Source organism: Medicago sativa, chromosome 1, assembly GCF_051527215.1.
Source record: "Medicago sativa cultivar Bolivia chromosome 1, Bolivia_mono, whole genome shotgun sequence".
Taxonomy (NCBI): domain Eukaryota; kingdom Viridiplantae; phylum Streptophyta; class Magnoliopsida; order Fabales; family Fabaceae; genus Medicago; species Medicago sativa.
The window spans coordinates 35,417,209-35,436,813 of NC_140749.1; the positions used below are offsets into that span (position 1 = coordinate 35,417,209).

At 37.9% G+C, this 19,605-nt stretch overlaps 1 pseudogene; it reads left to right on the forward strand.

Moving 5' to 3' along the window:
• LOC146954593 (uncharacterized) overlaps positions 1-19,605 on the forward strand; it is a 48,211-nt pseudogene that overhangs the window by 22,276 nt on the left and 6,330 nt on the right.

The following is a 19,605-nucleotide window of genomic DNA, read 5'->3' on the forward strand; positions in this document are numbered from 1 at the left end:
CTGAAGCTAACCCTAACCCTAATATTCCCCCCCCCCCCCCCCCATTTTTCCCTCCACTTTTCTGAGCCATTGGATCTTGCACATTTAGGCGCCATTCAATTTTAGCCATTGATCATATTTCATATTTATTTCTTCTATTTTCTGAAACAACTATTTCATATTTATCTCTTCTATTTTCCGAAACAACTATTTCATATTTATCTCTTCTATTTTTCGAAACAACTATTTCAAATTTATCTCTACTTCCGAAACAAATTGGCCCTACAACTATTTCATATTTCAACCACGAGTAACACTCAATCTTTTACAAGTGTTAATGGGACCCAAATAATTCTTTTGTGTGGTAGTGGATTTGTTTTATTTCTATTTGGCTGATGAGATTTTGTTGTTTGCAAGGACTGCTATGCTCTTTTGCTGAGTTTTCTACATCTGTTTATTGGGGGTAGCAGAGTTTTAGATCAATATTGGGGCTGTTTGGTGGTGTTACAAGGTTGGATTATTTGCAATTTGTCTAAATTTTTCCAGCAGTTGGCTTAGCTTTGGTTTTGGTTGTGAAGTTGAACATGTTCTTTAATGATAACCTCAAGGATATTGCTTTATAGTGTAATGTATCTGTTTGTGTAATTCTCGATATATATAATGCATTATTACTTTCTAATTCTTACTGTTCTAATGCATATGTTGCCTTATTCTATTTTTTTAATTGAAAGGATTTTATTTTTATAGCATAAATCATTTGACTCTCAAATAGTTTATATCAAATGGTGTTTTCTCTCAAATAGTTTGATTAATTGAAGTTGCTTGCTGAATATGACAACTATATATCAAAACGAGAAAGATATCTATCGACTGGGAGATTATTTGGAGCAAGTTCTCAACCGGTTTAGTTGTTTGAGCAGCAGGTTTTGCTTCTGCCGTAATAGGTACTTACCGAGCAAGATCCTCTTATTGCGGATGGTCTAAATACACTTTTTCAGTGTAAAAAAACACTACTCAACTACTTACAAATTGAACCATGGATCTCTTTTTTAAATTATTTAACGTCTCAACCCTTTAAATATTGGAATACATCTTATATGATAGAAAGTTAATTTAATATAGGTTGATTTATAAATAATTATTTACTCAAATGTTAAATAGCACATTAGACCCGTGCGGCGCACGGGTCATAGTCTAGTAATTACTTAAAAACTCTTTAAATTAATAATTATTAATTTATCGATAAATTAATAACTCTCTAAATTAATAAATTTCTCTGGTCCTGACATTATTAATTTATAGAGTTTCTACTGTATCTAGATCCATCGCTAATTAGTGATTTGTTGGGTCTGTTGAATCAGCACAATAAGTTGGTGAAATTTTTTAGGATGGTTCGTGATTTTCGTTTGACTAACGAGAATGTACCTCCTCGCTTGCGTTTGTTTCGTGATAAAAACCATGACCCCCGTACATATAATGTACCTCAAATTGATGAGGTCGCAGCACTTATTGTTGGTGATTTTGATAATTCTGAAGATGGTTGAGACATCGTGGTGAAAGAAAGGGATGGTTGTTTCCAGCGTATACATGAAACTCATGCCAAGTATATTCCTTTACAATATCCGTTGTTGTTTCCGTTTGGGAAGGACTAGTGTGAGGAACATATTAAGTTGACTGAATTGACTGCAACAGGGATTGTCTTCAAACGTGTACGCGTTAGCGTACGTAAGTTTGTCGCGTTCAAGATCCAGGAAAGAGTTGTTGAGGATTCCGTTGTTTTGCATGGCAGGCGACTATTCCAGCAGTTTGTGGTAGACCTATATTCTATGATAGAGTCCCAGCGTCTATCATTCATGAGAGCAAACCAGGGTAACATTCATTCAGGATTTTTGTTGGGTGTTGAGGAGGTTGTTGGCCGTGGGGAATATGATGCTTCGTTGATTGGAAATCGTGTCGTTTTGCCTGCTTCATTCATTGGAGGACGGAAGTATATGTTCAATAATTGTCAGGATGCAATGACAATATGAAAAAAGTTTGGATATCCTGATTTGTTTCTCACATTCATCTGTAATCCCAAATGGTTTGAGATTCAACGCCATTTGTTGAAGTCTGGAAACCATGCAGTGTATCGACCAGATATTTGATGCAGTTTTTTTTAGGTTAAGTTGCAAGAAATGGTGTCTGATTTCAAGAGTGGAAAGGTTTTTGGAAGAGTTATTACATGTAATTTTTGTTTATTATTTGTTTTCTCGAAAAATTTGCAATTGTTTTGCTGGTATTTTTGTTTTTGATTATTTGATGATTATCTGTTTATTTGATTGTACCAAATATCAATTTATTTATTTTTTTTAAACTGTAGGCTTGTACATTATTGAATTTCAAAAGCATGGCTTGCCTCATGCACATATTCTATTGTGGTTTGATCTAAGGGATAAATTAGAGTCTGCTGATTCTCTAAACTCTGTAATTGTTGATGAGTTGCTGAAGGTGAGAAAAACACAAGAAGGGGGGGTTGAATTGTGTTTTTAAAAATTCTTCGTTTCTCTTAAAAACTGAACACACTGATCAGAAGCTAAGTGAGACAGCTTCTGAAGTGATAATCAGAATCTAAATGCAGCGGAATAAAATAGAGAGAGAAGAAGAACGACACAAAGCAATTATACTGGTTCCTTCCACAATCCGGAAGTAGTCCAGTCCCCCTTGCACTTCCAAGGAGATTTCACTATGAGTAATATCTGATTACAAATGCTCAAGCACACAAGCAAGAGACTTCCTTTGCTCAAGCACACAAGCTAGAGACTTCCTTTGCTCAAGAACACAATCAAGAGACTTCCTGCTCAAGCACAACTGCAAGAGACTTCCTAACTAAACAAAATTACACAAAAAATTGTTTAAGGTTGGACACTTGATATACAATCAGAGGTGCTCACAATACAAATCAGATACAGACTCAATGGACTTAAGAATTTCTAAGATATGACTTTGAGACACAGAAATTCTAAGTGAATGCAGAACAATTTCAGCAGAGATTTGGCACTTGTAAAAATGTTATGAGTCTTTCGTTCAGCGTTCTTGCATTACCAAATCTTTAGGTCTTCATTCCTTTATATAGAGGTGTGAAAGAGACGTTGTGAAATTGCCAGCACACCAAAGAGTCGTTGTTGAAGCTTGATCTTTCACCAATGATCTTTTGCCTGATTTGGTTGTTGTCCTATGAAGAACCAATTTGAAATCCATTCCTTATCCAAAGGAACATATATGCAGGCGAGACCGTATTCTGGAGCTGTTTTCTTGTCTTGTAGCGTGGACACAAAACAGAGTAGTGGAGAACGTGGTTGTACAATTCGTACAATAGTACAATGTCAACGCTTTCGTCCAAATTGCAAGCACATGTCTTCAAACACCTTTGAAATGACCGTTGCAATGTTCCACTGATTTTCTGCTGTGTTTTCGAAACCAATAGACAGCTTTTGCAATGTAGATTCTTCAATCTTTGAATGTTTTGCAAATCCAGTTGATCTTCAGCTTCTGGTGAAATGACTTCTGATGAGGCAGCTTCTGATGATGCAGCTTCTGATGAGGTGGCTTCTGGACCTCTTGTCTTCAGAAGCACTATTCTTCAGGAGCAGCCTTTCTTCAGGAGCGCTATTTCTTCAGGAGCAGCTTGACTTCAGGAGCGTTTTGCCTTCAGAATCATCTAAGCTTCATTTTTTTTTGCTCTTTATTTGCTCATTCAGAACCAATCAATGATGTAACTTTTTAACTGTGGTCCTGTACACTTGAACAAATATTAGCTAGTCCAATTTACAATTTTTAATACCTTGTTATCATCAAAACTCTTTAAGGTTCATTGTTAAACACATTTTGTTCCAACAATCTCCCCCTTTTTGATGATGACAAACAATAGTATTTAAAAATTGATCAATTGTTGTTAATCTAATTAACAAGTTGACCTTGGGGTTCTGAGGTTTGTAAGCTCAGAGTCTGAGGTTTGTAAGCTCTAACTCCCCCTGAGTCTGATAGTCTTTAAGGTGAGGTTTGTAAGCTCCCCCTAAGTTCTATCCAGGTTAATTAAATTCATTTTTCGCACAATAATATCAGAGCTATAAAAAAAATATTGAAAGAATTGACTTATAGATAAGAAGAATGGTTCAATTAATTGTTATTTGAAATTTGATACTCCCCCTTTTTGATACACCGATAAAAAGAGTAGAAATTTTCAAAATTTTCAAACATTAATTAATGGGGCTCAGAGCCTTTAAATACTATCACATATACTCCCCCTTTTGTCATTAGCAAAAAGACATAAACAAAAAGAAGAGATGAGAAAAAACTCAAGATTAAAGGTTCAGAGCATAATTCAAATAAATTTAAAGCATTTTAACCATCTTCAAGGAATAAATAAACAGTCATAGCAAGCATTATTATGAAAGCAAATAATAACACACAAGGTATAAACAGTTAAAGATATTCAGAAGCAGGAAGAATTCAGAAGCATCTAATATCAGAAGCAAAAAGAACTAATTCAGAAGCAGAAATGAACAAAGAATATCAAAAGCCTAAAAAGACAGAAAAATAAGCTATAAGTGTGCAACTAAGGGTTTGGCTTATTTCTCTAAAATCTTCTTCAGAAGCTCTTGAACATCAGCATACTTCTTGTCCATAACTTTTCTGTAGTTGTCTTCTCTGATCTTGGCTTCTTGCATGTCAGCTTCCAACTGTGATATCTTCAGCTTCTGCTCTAGTAGCTCTGTTTCCAGCCTGTCATTTTCTTCTTTGAGCACCTTGTTCTCCTGAGCTAGAGCCAGGTTTGGTGCATCAATCTTTTCCAGAATCTCAGAAGGAATGATCAGATTCAGCTCCTTAGGCAGGAATTCATCAGGTTCTCTGCCTCTGATACTGAGTGGATTCTTCACCCAAGTACCAAGAACTTCTACATCTCCATCATTCTCTTCAATGCCATTCAACCAATCTTCCAGCTTCTGCTTGGCTTGCTCTTGAGCCTCAATGCAGGAATCATGCAGAGCTGAAATCAGGTTGATGACCCTTTCCTTGATCCTTCTCCATTGCTTCTGATAGCTTATTGTATGACCCAAGTCATTTCTACTTGCTATCAGTCTGAGAACTTCAGAAGCAATATCTTCCCACACATCCTTTAGAACTTGAGAATCCAGGTATATGGTGGGAGGTGAAGGTTGTTTAGAGGGTTTTGGAGGGGCTAGGGGAATAATTGGTAGGTTTGATGATGATTGGTCATTTGTAGTTGATGATTGGCTGGTTGATGGTTGGTCAGGAGTGGGGTCAACTACCATATCAGAGGCATGATCATACTGATCATCCTCAGAATCTGTGTCCATATCACATACACCAGTATGGTGGATGAGCTTGATGACTTGAACTGGTGAAGAAGATATGGAAGCAGAGGTTAGCTCAGGAACAATGTGTTCAGGAGCGGCAGTTTCAGGTTCAGGTTCAGAAGTGGGTTTAGTAACTGGTTGTTCAGGAACGGTCTTTTGAGGAGTTGGTTGTTCAGGAACAGATGGTTCAGGAACAATTGGGGGTGATGAAGTTGTAGAGGGTGAAGAGGCTTTTTCTGGTAAAGGTGTTTGTTGTGGGGGGTCTTCTGAAACAACTTTATCAGAAGCAGCTGCTTCTGGAGTTGTCTCAGAGGCTTTCTCTGAGGTTGTGGTAAAACCAGCTTGAGGTAGTTCACCTAGATAATGACTTTCTAGGTGATCTAAAAGGGATGTGTCCTCAGAAGGAATAGAGGATGTGCTATAAGATGTGTGAGAAACTTGAGATACCTTAGATAACTTTGCAGAGTTATCTACTGCTTCTGAAGTTCCATCTTCTGGAGCATCTTCAAAAATGATCATCATTTCTTCTTCCTCGTTGTCTTCATCAGTCTTACCAGCAATTTTTCTTACTTCGGCCAATTTCTCTTTGAAGAACCTATCACAGTCTTCCATACCCAAGGTCTTGAGCTTGTCATCTCTTTGTTGAATGTATTGTGCTTTTAGTTCCTTTTTGCTTGATAAAATATCAGAAGCATGTTCATCTGCCATCCTTTTCTTTCTTGGAGTCATCTCAACCATAGGACTCACAAGTTGAAGGGGAGCCTTCTTCTTCTTCAGCTTGGGCTCAGCCTCTTCTTTCTCTATTTCTTTAAGAGCTTCCTCCAGCTGCTCTTCGGTGATTACCAAATCTGCCTTACCTTTTCTTCTTTTCTGAGTAATAGAAGCAGCACCAACCTTCTGCATCTTTCCTTTATCCTTGACAGAAACAGGTTTAGCTTCAGCAGCTTCTGACACAGTACTAGTTCTGGCCCTCTTTCCATTAGTAGGAGCAGCATCAGATTCTGAACTAGTTCTGGCTCTCTTCCCTTTGGGTGCATCAGAAACAGCTTCTGACACAGTAACTGCCTTGGCCTTCTTGCCTTTCCCTTTAGCAACAGCAGCTTCCTCCTGAGAGCTCGCATTTTCATCCAAGACGTACTCAGCTACTAATTTAGCTAAGTGTTCAGGATTACTTTCCTTAAAGATGGAAGGAAAGTCCCTGATTATCTCAGATTCTTCTGTGGTCATCTCCAACCACTTTTCATCTTTTGGGGCTGTCTTGAAAACATGCATAGAATGCAATGTCTTGCTACTGATAGTCTTCTCAGCAGTGGAAACTTCGAAGCATTTATCAGAAGCATCTCTTGTCTTTCTCAAGAAATCCAGCACTCTTCCTTGATAAAAGATTTCTGATAACAATCTTCCACAAGGCACTTGTTTCCTTCCTTTGACAGTGCCTTCATTAATAGCCCAGCAGAGATAATCCATGACATATCTGGGGAAATTAATCTTCTCAAGCATGGCCATGAATTAGATTGCCAGTTTCTGTTGATGATTTGGTTGGTCAGACCCTCCTGCTCTTAGAAAGAAGCAATCAGTACAGAATTTCACCAACATCCTGTGATGAATCTCCATTTCAGAAGGCTTAGCATCTTTGTTACCACCCAGAAGAGTGTTGTAGTAGCTTTGCAGCAGGACATCATCCTTTTTAACTATTTCTTGAAACCTTCCTTCTGCATTCATTCTACAAGCTCTAGCTATTATCTCTTCTGTGATGGTTACGGGAATACCCATCACTTCAGACCTTATCTCAAGGCTACTGAAGGAAGTAGGATTCAACTCTATCTCCATCTTTCCTTTCTTCGACCCAGCTTGTTTACCTGCTACCTTCCCAGGCTTTTCATTGTACACTTCAGCTTTTAACCAAAAGTCCTTGACCAAGTTCACGTATGTTGGCCCATTTAGCATCCTGAAATACTCAGACAACTTCTGAGTTTCTATCAATCCTTCCATGTTCACCTTGTACTTCTTAAGTGAAGTGAAATCCACTGGTGATTCTATTTGAACTATTAAAGATTTCCATGGAATATCCATAGTCTTCTTTTTGTAGACTGACCCAGATCCTGTTGCGCCTTGCTTGCTTGAAGTAGATTCTGAAACCTTTGAGCTTGAAGATGCCATTTGATGATGATTGAAGAAGATTTAGAGAATTTAGGGTTCTAAGGTTTTTGCGCTTACTTCGCAAGAGGTTTGAGAGCAAAATGTGTTTGTTGTGAGTGAGTAGTGTGTGAATTGACAAAGTGTTAAAAGTAAAACGATTGCAATTCAAACGAGACAAATAAACATAACATTAATGACAAAATTGGGGGCGCGTGAAAAGTACTTTCAAAGCTATTAAATCATCATTGCCCTTTTAGTTATACACCAACACATACAGGCCACGTAAGAAGTTCACAGAGTAACTACCAAGTTAGTGGGCCAGAAGTTACTTTTAAAAAGTAACTCCCAACGTTTCCACTAATTCAACTATTCAGAAGCAATAAATCCAACTTCTGGACTTCAGATGCTGACGTCATCATCAGAAGCGAGTTTTCCTCAGAATCTCAATAAAGAGCTTCTGATGGACTACTGCTTCTGAACTAACTTCAGAACCAAATATCCTATTCAGGAGCAAGCAAACATCTAATCAGACACGTAATGCATGTTCAAATTTTTCTTTATAAAATCAAATCTTTCAACAGTTAAAGGCTTAGTAAATATATCAGCCCATTGATTTTCAGTATCAATGAATTGTATATCTAAGATTCCTTTTTGAACATAATCTCTGATAAAATGGTGTTTGATTTCAATGTGCTTAGCTCTTGAATGCAAAATTGGATTTTTAGACAAACAAATAGCAGCAGTATTATCACAATAAATGGGAATACTGTTAGCAGTTATCTGATAATCTTCCAACTGATGTTTCATCCAAAGTAGTTGTGTACAACAACTTGCAGCTGAAATGTATTCTGCTTCTGCTGTAGACATAGCAATAGTTGTTTGTCTTTTGCTAGCCCAGGATATAAGATTATCACCCAGAAATTGACAATTGCCACTGGTTGACTTTCTTTCAATCCTATCACCAGCATAATCAGTATCACAGAATCCAATTAGCTTATAATCTAAGGATTTCCTATAAAGGAGTCCAAGATTAGTTGTTCCTTTCAAATACCTGAAAATTCTCTTGACAGCAGTCATATGAGATTCTCTAGGATCTGATTGGAATCTTGCACACAAGCATACACTGAATAAAATATCTGGCCTAGATGCAGTGAGGTATAACAAAGAACCAATCATACCTCTATACAGCTTCTGATCCACTTTAGCTCCTTCATCTTCTTTGCTTAAGGTGCACGTAGGGTGCATTGGAGTGTTCATCACTTTACAATCTTCAAGTTTGAACTTCTTCAGAAGCTCCTGATGACATTCTGTCATTACGTAATATTAGGGACTTATTGTGACATTTTGATAGAGTTCTCATGCAATTTTTACTGTTCTGGAGTGCAAAAAGCTTAAAATTTGAAGTCTGTTCGAAGGAAATCGCGCCACGCCAATTTCAAGCCGTGCTGCGATTTTTGAAGCAAAAATACGCACTTCCTGTAAAGGGGAAATCGCGGCACGCCAATTAACAAGGCGCGGCGCGATTTTGATGGGTCAGGCCCATGACTTCTATAAATACTGCACTCAATCTGAAGAACAAGGGTTACGATTTTGGAGAGCAAAGTGCGATTTTGAGACATCAGAGACGGCTAGAAGGGCGATTTCTTCATCCTTTTACCAATTCATGTATGTTTTAATTATTTCATTGATTATGCTATTTGTAAACTCGATTATGAGTAGCTAAATCTCTTAGAGATTAGATCCAAGATGAATCTTTGTAACCCTAATTGACACATGTTGCTGTGAAACTCTATTTTGTTTATGAATTCAATTCTAGTTTATTCAATTCAATTGTTCTTAATGCTTTTTATATCTTGATCACATATAACTTGATTTCGTGAGAACGAACGACCACTGACCATGGCTTTCGACTTAGACCTAATTGAATTGTTCTAATAAACAGGGTTAGTCTAGGAATAGATAATCGTTTGTTAGTGATAATAGGTTAACGTTCGGTAAAACCTTCAAGAATTATTAGACCACCTAAGGAATTAGGGGCTGTAGTTTAAGAAGAGGGTCCTAACTCAAGGGATTGATTAGGGCTATTTTGTTAATCATCGTAAATTAGAAGAGGATTCATAACAAATAGGTGCAGTAGACCAATTAGGGGAACTTAGAGGATTCGAAGGATCTGATCTCATCTTTCTCTCATATTTTCTTAATCAAATCTTTACTTCTTTTATTTGATTTCGTAAAATCAAACCAAATCTACTGCCTAGTGGCAAACCAAAAATAACTTTTATACATCCTAATTATATAACGCAATTGAATTATTGAAGTTAAAAACAGTCCTCGTGGGATCGATATTTTTACTACTTCGATAGTATTTGGTGCACTTGCCAGAGATATATCAAGTTTTTGGCGCCGTTGCCGGGGACTGTTGAGTCATTTCAATTTTTCAATTTTGTTTTTATTTAGGATTTCTGTCATTTATATTTTTGTATATATATTTATAAAAAAAAGAAAAAAAAATATTATGCTCTTTGTTTTCTTCTCATTGTACTGTGCTACTGAAAAGTTTATCCAAGTTTTGCAGCTATGATAGACAGGGTACTCCTCTATGATACAGAAGAGATTGCTAAGTTGCAGTATGAAAAATATATGCTATCTTTTAAGATCAAAATTCTGGACAACAAAATCTCGAGTTGTGGTCATTATGAGGCGAATCAACCAGGTAGTGATGGTGAAGGGAAGAAAGAGGTGATCAACATCGATTACAATACTCAACTTCAGAATATTTTAGATGATTTCTTGGTGTCAAATCAAGTTTTATTTGAGAAGTTTGATGTTCAGTGTGGTGATCTTGTTGAGAAAGCACATGAGTCTCAGAGCAAGCTAGTTCAGATGGAGACTGAATGTCACAAGGTTGTTGTGGAAGAAAATCCCAAAGTAAGGAGTGTTGACATTTTCCCGAAGTCTGAACCAACGGAGGTTGAGGAAATCACTCGTGTGCAAATGGATGCACGTCCTTCTTTACGGTGGGAGAGCTTAAATTCCAAAGGTTTAACTGTGAGTGCATGGGAGCATCTACTTCTTTGTTACAAATTCATGGAATTCCTACCAAACAAGAGGAAGAAGAAGGATGATGTGTTCTTTTTGACATATTTGCCACCCTAACAGTGGTTGAAACGTCAAGCTCAATGACGTAAAAGAAAGCGCTTGGTGGGAGGCAACCCACTATTTATTTTTCAGGTATGATTTTATTGCTTTCAAAAACAAAATCACAAAAATATTTTTTCTTTTCTTTTAATACAAGGCAGGAAAGTTTTAAAAAAAAAAATTTGTTCAAGTATACCTCCTGCCAAGAAAATCATGCAAGGTACTGATGTCTTGCATGATTCTCTCCTCAAAAGTTTTTCAGAAATTAAAGGAACTCAGGCATTTTTCAAGAAAACAAAATTTTTTTGGCCTGAAAAAGCAAAACACACTCCCATTTTGCTCAAAATCGTGCCGCTCTGTGTATTTAGGCGTGCTGCGATTTTGAGGAACAGAAAGGCAGCCTCCCTGTTTGAATAAAATCGCGCCGCGCCTATCCTTTGGCCGCAGCGCGATTTTGAATGGTGTCTGCCCAGATTTTTAAAAAAAAATTTGACCGTTACTCAACCCACCATTTCCCAACCGTTGCAAAACTAGCCGTTACTAGCCGTTACAACACAAAATCGCGCCGCGCCTTGCATTTTGGCGTGCCGCGATTTTCACCAAACAGGCCTATAAAACCAGCCTTTTTCACCATTCTTCCCATTCCCATTTTCCTACCGTTACTCTGTCAAAATTTCCCTAGAAACCTAACCACGAAATTCTTTCATTATCATCATCTTTTTCACTTCCTAAACATCATCAAACCACAAATTCATCATCCATTCATCAACCTAAACCTTCACAATTCACAAGTTTCCCAAACTTCACAAAATTTCCCATTCACCATCTTCCTTTCACTCACAAATGGCCTCCAACCAAAGAAACACCCGCTCAAAGAAAGCCACCAACCCCAAACCATCCACAAGCAAATCCAAACGCCCTCGTGCCGCATCCGAACCACCCGAAAACGCCATCCATTTCATCAATGACCAAGCCCAAGAGTTCCATCAATCTATGAAGAGTTTCGAGGTCATAGGGGAGAGGAAGTTTGATTTCACAAAGCTTGTGAAATATCCTTTCTTTGAGTCTGAATTACGAAGGAGGGGGTGGACGAGGTTGAATGATATGATCGACGAAGCAAACAACAAAACGGTGATCGTCGAATTCTTTGCAAATGCAAGGGTGTCCGATACACCCTTTCAATCTTTTGTTCGAGGAAAGTACATTGATTTCAGCCCGGATGCTCTCAACGCATGGCTGAATGTTCAAGCACCGGAGGAGTGTTGGGTTAAAAAATTGAGGAGGGAGAGATTTGCTATTACGGAGGATACCTTTGATGAGATCATCACCACCATGTGTAGGCCTGGGTCGACTTGGAAAAAGTCCCGGATGCTTACTTATGCGGAGATGCTGCCGGTACCCAAGGCATGGGTGTCTTATGTGGTCCAGACTCTTGAGAGTGCATCTTGCACTTCTGAAATTCCTCTCAAGAGGGTGCTTGCTGCCTATGCCATCATCAAGGAGCACCCTATAGATATTGGCCGCCTCTTGGCCAATAGTCTTCATGATCTAGCAACCGGAAACACCACACAATTGGGGCATGGGAGTCTAATTAATTGGTTGTGTGAGCAAGAGTTGGTGCCGGCTTATGATAGTGATCTCAACACAAGCAATATGAAGCCAATCACCGACTCGGTAATGGATGGATTTATGAAGAAATATGAGGGCTATATGAAGGAGAGAGAGAGGGAGGCAGCGAGGCAACAACAAATGGAGCAAGGAGGGAGTAGTAGCCAAGGGGGTTATGCTCCCCTTCACCCAAAGCTTGAGGAATTCATGCATGTGCAAGCTAATTGGATGAATGAGACTTCGGACCAGCTGTGGGTGAACCGTCCTAGGTTCTCAGCTGCGTTTGCTGCGGAGGCTCAATTGCATATGGGTCCGATTAGTGGGTCTTATGAGAGGTTTGGAGGCTCCCGTGAGCGCATGGAGCAATATTTTACACATCAAGAAGAGTATGGGCTGCGCATGAGGAGGGAAATCACTGATGATTTCAATACCACCGAGCAAGATCAAGGGGATGGCATCTTTGAAGGATTGAGGACACCGGGGGCTGGACACTCGGATGATGATCAGGACATGGGCTGATCTACTGATGGATTAGCATTTTCTGCTTTGTATTTTATTTTTCAGTCATTTTTCTTTTGGTGTATTTTCTTTTTATTTTCTTTTTAATGTCGAAGTCCATTGAACTTACTTCCCTATTGTAATTGCTCCTGCACTTGTTTATTATTAATGAATTTGTTTTGTTTCATGTGACCTATTCCAGTTTAGTAACAGTTGTTTGATGAAACGGTGTTCCAAAAGTTCTAAAGGAGGGGTGACTTGATTCAAAGGCGAAGTGTACGGCGTTGCTAGGTAGTCACATACTCCCAGAAATCTCAGCCATAAGGTTCATTGCCAAATCTTGTTTTTCAATTTACTTATATTTAGATTAGTTTTCCATGCGACTACATTTCTAGAACTTGCATTGTTTCTCTATTATTGATTGGTCTCTGTCAATTACACACTGAGGCAAAAGTGCTTGGTCCTGTGAGCCTTTTTGAAGCCTACCCTGTTTTAATTTGTTAAATTTATCCTTTCTTAACCAATTGTGAGCCGGTAGGATTAGAACTTTTTGTTCGGTGACAAACTACATTACAAGCCTAGAAACTTTTAGGACTTGTCCCTTAATGTATTTTCTGAGTTAAGGCATTGTAGAATGTTGCTAAAAATTAAGTTTGGGGTTGCTATTGGAATTTGCAACCAACTAAGTTTGGGGTGGGGGTACTAGAGAATTAGAGAACAAAAATGAAAGAAATATGAAATTGACATGCAAAATACACACAAAAATGGTGTATCAAAAAAATTTCTAGAAATTGAATGATGAAAAAGGGACAAAACATCTAAAATCCGAGTAACTTCAAACTCGAGTGTCCCTAAATGTTAAAAATGTGTATCAAAAAAAAAAAATTGAATGATGAAAAAGGGACAAAACATCTAAAATCCGAGTAACTTCAAACTCGAGTGTCCCTAAATGTTAAAAATGTTCTCTAGTACCTTTGCATTGATTGTATTTCCACAAGGTGAATGAATGAAGGAATGAATTTTGTGCTTTAACTTCCGTAGGAATGCCTAACTCAAATTTTGTGTAGCCTACTTATCCAAATATATCCCACCTTTCACCTAAGCCCCGTTATAACCCTAAAGACCTCAAAAGTGTGTAATGATATTGACTTTGATTGATGTTTAGAAACTTTTCAAGCGTATGGTAATATGTAGACCTGCATGTCGACTGGTAGAACCCTATTTCATATTGATGCGTGGAGTTGTGAACTGGTGGATGCGAACAAGTCAAACTAGCTCATCTTTAGCTAGAAGGAGAATGAACTTTTGGGTACTATCGTTTTGTCAGGTAACTGTTATTTTACTGTCGTTTGTCACTGTTGCAAGCAAATTCCTTGAGGACAAGGAATGGTTTAAGTTTGGGGTTGTGATGACATTCTGTCATTACGTAATATTAGGGACTTATTGTGACATTTTGATAGAGTTCTCATGCAATTTTTACTGTTCTGGAGTGCAAAAAGCTTAAAATTTGAAGTCTGTTCGAAGGAAATCGCGCCACGCCAATTTCAAGCCGTGCTGCGATTTTTGAAGCAAAAATACGCACTTCCTGTAAAGGGGAAATCGCGGCACGCCAATTAACAAGGCGCGGCGCGATTTTGATGGGTCAGGCCCATGACTTCTATAAATACTACACTCAATCTGAAGAACAAGGGTTACGATTTTGGAGAGCAAAGTGCGATTTTGAGACATCAGAGACGGCTAGAAGGGCGATTTCTTCATCCTTTTACCAATTCATGTATGTTTTAATTATTTCATTGATTATGCTATTTGTAAACTCGATTATGAGTAGCTAAATCTCTTAGAGATTAGATCCAAGATGAATCTTTGTAACCCTAATTGACACATGTTGCTGTGAAACTCTATTTTGTTTATGAATTCAATTCTAGTTTATTCAATTCAATTGTTCTTAATGCTTTTTATATCTTGATCACATATAACTTGATTTCGTGAGAACGAACGACCACTGACCATGGCTTTCGACTTAGACCTAATTGAATTGTTCTAATAAACAGGGTTAGTCTAGGAATAGATAATCGTTTGTTAGTGATAATAGGTTAACGTTCGGTAAAACCTTCAAGAATTATTAGACCACCTAAGGAATTAGGGGCTGTAGTTTAAGAAGAGGGTCCTAACTCAAGGGATTGATTAGGGCTATTTTGTTAATCATCGTAAATTAGAAGAGGATTCATAACAAATAGGTGCAGTAGACCAATTAGGGGAACTTAGAGGATTCGAAGGATCTGATCTCATCTTTCTCTCATATTTTCTTAATCAAATCTTTACTTCTTTTATTTGATTTCGTAAAATCAAACCAAATCTACTGCCTAGTGGCAAACCAAAAATAACTTTTATACATCCTAATTATATAACGCAATTGAATTATTGAAGTTAAAAACAGTCCTCGTGGGATCGATATTTTTACTACTTCGATAGTATTTGGTGCACTTGCCAGAGATATATCAGCTCCTTTGTGTACTTTGATTGATGAACATAGACTCCATCTTTGCATTGATTGATTTGAATGCCAAGGAAGAACTTCAGATCTCCCATCATGCTCATTTCAAATTCATCCTGCATTAACTCAGAAAATTCCTTGCAAAGAGATGCATTAGTAGAACCAAATATTATATCATCAACATATATTTGCACAACAAGAATATCTTTCCCAAGGGTCCTTCTGAAGAGTGTAGTATCAACCTGTCCTCTTTTAAAATCATTCTTGATTAAGAAATTACTTAGTCTATCATACCAAGCTCTGGGAGCTTGTTTCAAGCCATATAGTGATTTCTTCAGTTTAAAAACATGGTCAGGATATTTAATATCCTCAAATCCAGGAGGTTGTTTGACATACACTTCTTCTTCTATGACACTATTTAGAAATGCACTCTTGACATCCATTTGATATAATATTATGCCATGATTAACTGCATAGGAAAGAAGTAACCTGATTGCTTCCAATCTTGCAACTGGAGCAAACGTTTCAGTGTAATCAATGCCTTCTTGTTGACTATACCCTTGTGCAACAAGCCTGACTTTGTTTCTTGTTACTTCACCTTGCTCATTCAGCTTGTTTCTGAATACCCATTTTGTTCCAATAATGTTCTTGTGTTGAGGTTTGGGTACCAGATCCCACACATCATTTCTTTGAAATTGATTCAACTCTTCTTGCATAGCTAGGATCCATCCATCATCTGAAAGTGCTTCATCAACTGTTGTAGGTTCAATCATTGAGATTAGTCCAATCATTGACTCTACTTGTCTGAAATGTGATCTAGTTCTTCTTGGACTATCTTTGTTTCCAACGATTAGCTCCTCAGGATGTGAAGACTTGTGTTTGAATGTGTTTCTGGGAGGATCTTCTTGATGTGAGCCATCTTGTGCTTCATCAGAAGCAGCTTCATCTTGCGCTTCTGATGTGGGTTCAGCTTCTGGACTATCTTCAGACTCAGCTATCTGATCAGGTTCTGGAGTAGCTTCAGGAACCTGTATCTCTGCAAAACTTTCACCTTGCTTTGAAGTTTTATCTTCAAGCTCCTTGTCATCAAATTTAACGTGCATAGATTCTTCAACACAGAGTGTTTCTGAATTATACACTTTGTATGCCATTGACCTTTCAGAGTAACCTAAAAAGATTCCTCTTTGGGCCTTGGCATCAAATTTCTTTAGGTAGAGCTTGTTGTTCAGAATGTAACATGTACATCCAAATTGATGAAAGTAAGAGATATTGGGTTTTCTTCCTTTAAAGAGTTCATATGCTGTTTTCTCCAAAATAGGTCTGATATAGATCCTGTTTTGAACATAGCATGCTGTATTCACTGCTTCTGCCCAAAAATGTTTTGGTAAACTGTTTTCATGAATCATGGTTCTGGCCATTTCTTGTAAAGTTCTATTCTTTCTCTCTACAACCCCATTTTGTTGTGGTGTTCTAGGAGAAGAGAATTCATGGAAAATTCCATGTTTTTCACAAAAAGCTTCAAATGGCTCATTTTCAAATTCTCCACCATGATCACTTCTGACTTTCAAAATTTTTGATTCTTTTTCAGATTGAATTTGAGTGCAGAAGCTACTGAATACATCACACACAACATCTTTACTCTTTATGAATTTCACCCAAGTCCATCTGCTGTAATCATCAACAATGACTAATCCGTATTTACTTCCATATAAGGATGCAGTACTCACTGGTCCAAATAAATCAATATGGAGTAATTCTAAAGGTCTTGAGGTTGAAACAATGTCTTTGGTTTTAAAAGATGATTTCACAATTTTCCCTCTCTGACATGCACCACAGAGTGCATCTGAATGATAGTCAATGTCTGGTAGCCCTTTCACAAGTTGTAACTTACTAAGCTTAGAGATTAACCTCCAGTTAGCATGTCCCAACCTTCTGTGCCACATCCATTTCTTATCATTCACTGATAGTAGGCAAATCACCTTCTGATCAGCCAGTTCAGAAAAATTGATTTTATAGACATTGTCAACTCTCTTTCCCTTGAACACAATGGATTTGTCTTCCTTGTTGATTACTGTACAGTTGGGTTTTTCAAAAAGCACATCATAACCATTATCACAAAATTGACTAATGCTCAAAAGGTTATGTTCAAGACCATCTACCAACCATACATTATTAATTGAGGTAGAGGAATTACCAATAGTTCCTGTACCTATGATCTTGCCTGACTGGTTGCCTCCAAATTTCACATTTCCTCCCTCTTTCATTGTTAGGCTGAGGAACATGGACTTGTCTCCTGTCATGTGTCTTGAGCAACCGCTGTCTAGGTACCATGATCTTTGCTTTGGCACTGCTCTTAGACATACCTGCATCATTGACATTTTTAGATTTAGGTACCCATTGTTCTATGGGTCCTGGAAGGTTAGTACTTAAGGCTTTACTCTTCACTTCTTGTACCTTGTGCTGTGAGTTGGGTTGCTTCTGATTAACCATCACCTTAGGTTTTGGTACTTTAGAAGCAGTAACTGTCTTCTTCTGAAACTTAGACTTCAGAACCCCAGATTTTGGTTTCACCAGACTCTGAGGAATAGGTTCTGATCTTTTTAGGATCCTAACCTTTGAAGTCTTGGAATCAGATTTGATCATAGCCTTTGACTTAGAGTTCTTTGGCTTTGAGGTAATCTTAGCCTTAGAACTAGAAGTTTCAGGTTCTGATTGAACAACAGTTTCCAACTCAGCCCCTTCTGGTACAAAGAATGTTTTCAGACCTTCCTTGATGCATTCACAACAAGATTTTAGATTGGTTTTCTCAAGTTTCACTTCTGGAAAACCAATTCCTCTGCCATTGTTCTTGTAAATGCTATAAATCATAGAAGCTACTCTGCTTCTGTCAATGCCAGATATAATAAAATCTTCAAGAGCAATTTCATGGTTACTTAAAGGTTTTTCATTACACTTTTCTTGTAGCTTCTGACATAAGAACCTGAGCTGATCTTCATATGTTTTACACATGAAGTCAAAGCCCCTAAGTCCTTGTTCAGAAGCTTTCAGATCCAATAGAGTTGATTTTTGCTGTTGTACCAAATCAGCATATTTTTCTTTTAAATCCTTCAACTCATTGGTTCTTACTTCAAAATGTGTAAGAAGTTCTTTAAGTGACTTAACAAGTTCATCTCTGGAAATTTTGGAATATACCTCGTTTTCATCTTCTGAGTCTGAATCTGATCCAGCTTCTGAAGTTGCTGTTGCTACCAACCCAACAGCTACCTTTGCATCTTCATCAGCTTCCTCTTTATCAGATCCAGATTCACTACCCAAATCATCCCAGGTTGCCATTAAACTCTGCTTAATCTGCTTCTTGAATTTGCTTGGTTTGAATGTAGACCTCTTTGACCTGTCCTTTGACTTTTCTCTTTGAAGATCAGGGCATTCAGCAATGAAGTGTCCAGGCTTCTTACAGTTGAAGCATCCCTTCTGATCTTCTTTCTTTGAGCTTCTGGAGTTACCTCTTCTGGAGAGAAACTTTCTGTTCTTCTTGGCCAGATATTGAAGTCTGTTTGAGAGCATGGCCATTTCAGCAGCATCTGGTTCAGAATCTGAACTTGACTGTTCTTCCTCTTCAGATTCAACCACTTTGAGAGCTTTTGATGACTTGCCTTTGGATGGAAGAGCTATTGATTTACTCTTCTTAGTAGACTCATGTTCATTAAGACTTAACTCATGAACTTTGAGAGAACTAACAAGATCTTCGACACTTAAAGTGTTTAAATCTTTAGCTTCCTCAATGGCAGTCACTTTTGGTCTCCATCTGGCAGGTAAGCTTCTGAGTATCTTGCTTACATGATCAGAAGCAACATAGCTCTTCTTTAGAATCTGTAGCCCAGAAACTAAGGTTTGAAACCTTGAGTACATTTCCTCAATAGTTTCATTATCCGTCATCTTGAATAACTCATACTGATGTACGAGCAGAAGAGCCTTTGCCTCTTTGACCTTCTTGCTCCCTTCATAATTTGAACAGAGAGAAGCAAACATAGCTTTAGCAGTGGATTTGTTACTCATCTTCATGTATTCTGCTTTGGGTATGGCAGTGACAAGAGCTCCTCTGATAATATGATGCTTCTTGTAAAGTTTCCTCAGTTCTGGAGTATGTTTCTTTCTATCCACAGCAGCTCCTTCTTCATCAAGGACTAAATCACCAACACCATCTTCCAGAATATCCCATAATTCTTCATCCAGGCTCATGATGTAACTGTAAAAGTTGGTCTTCCACCAAGAGAACTCTTCAGCATCTCCATTGAATTTTGGAATCTTTCCAACACTGGATTTCTTACTGTCACTATAATCATGTGAGACATGTTTATAGCTAGTATCATCAGAACCAGAAGGAGGAGGAGT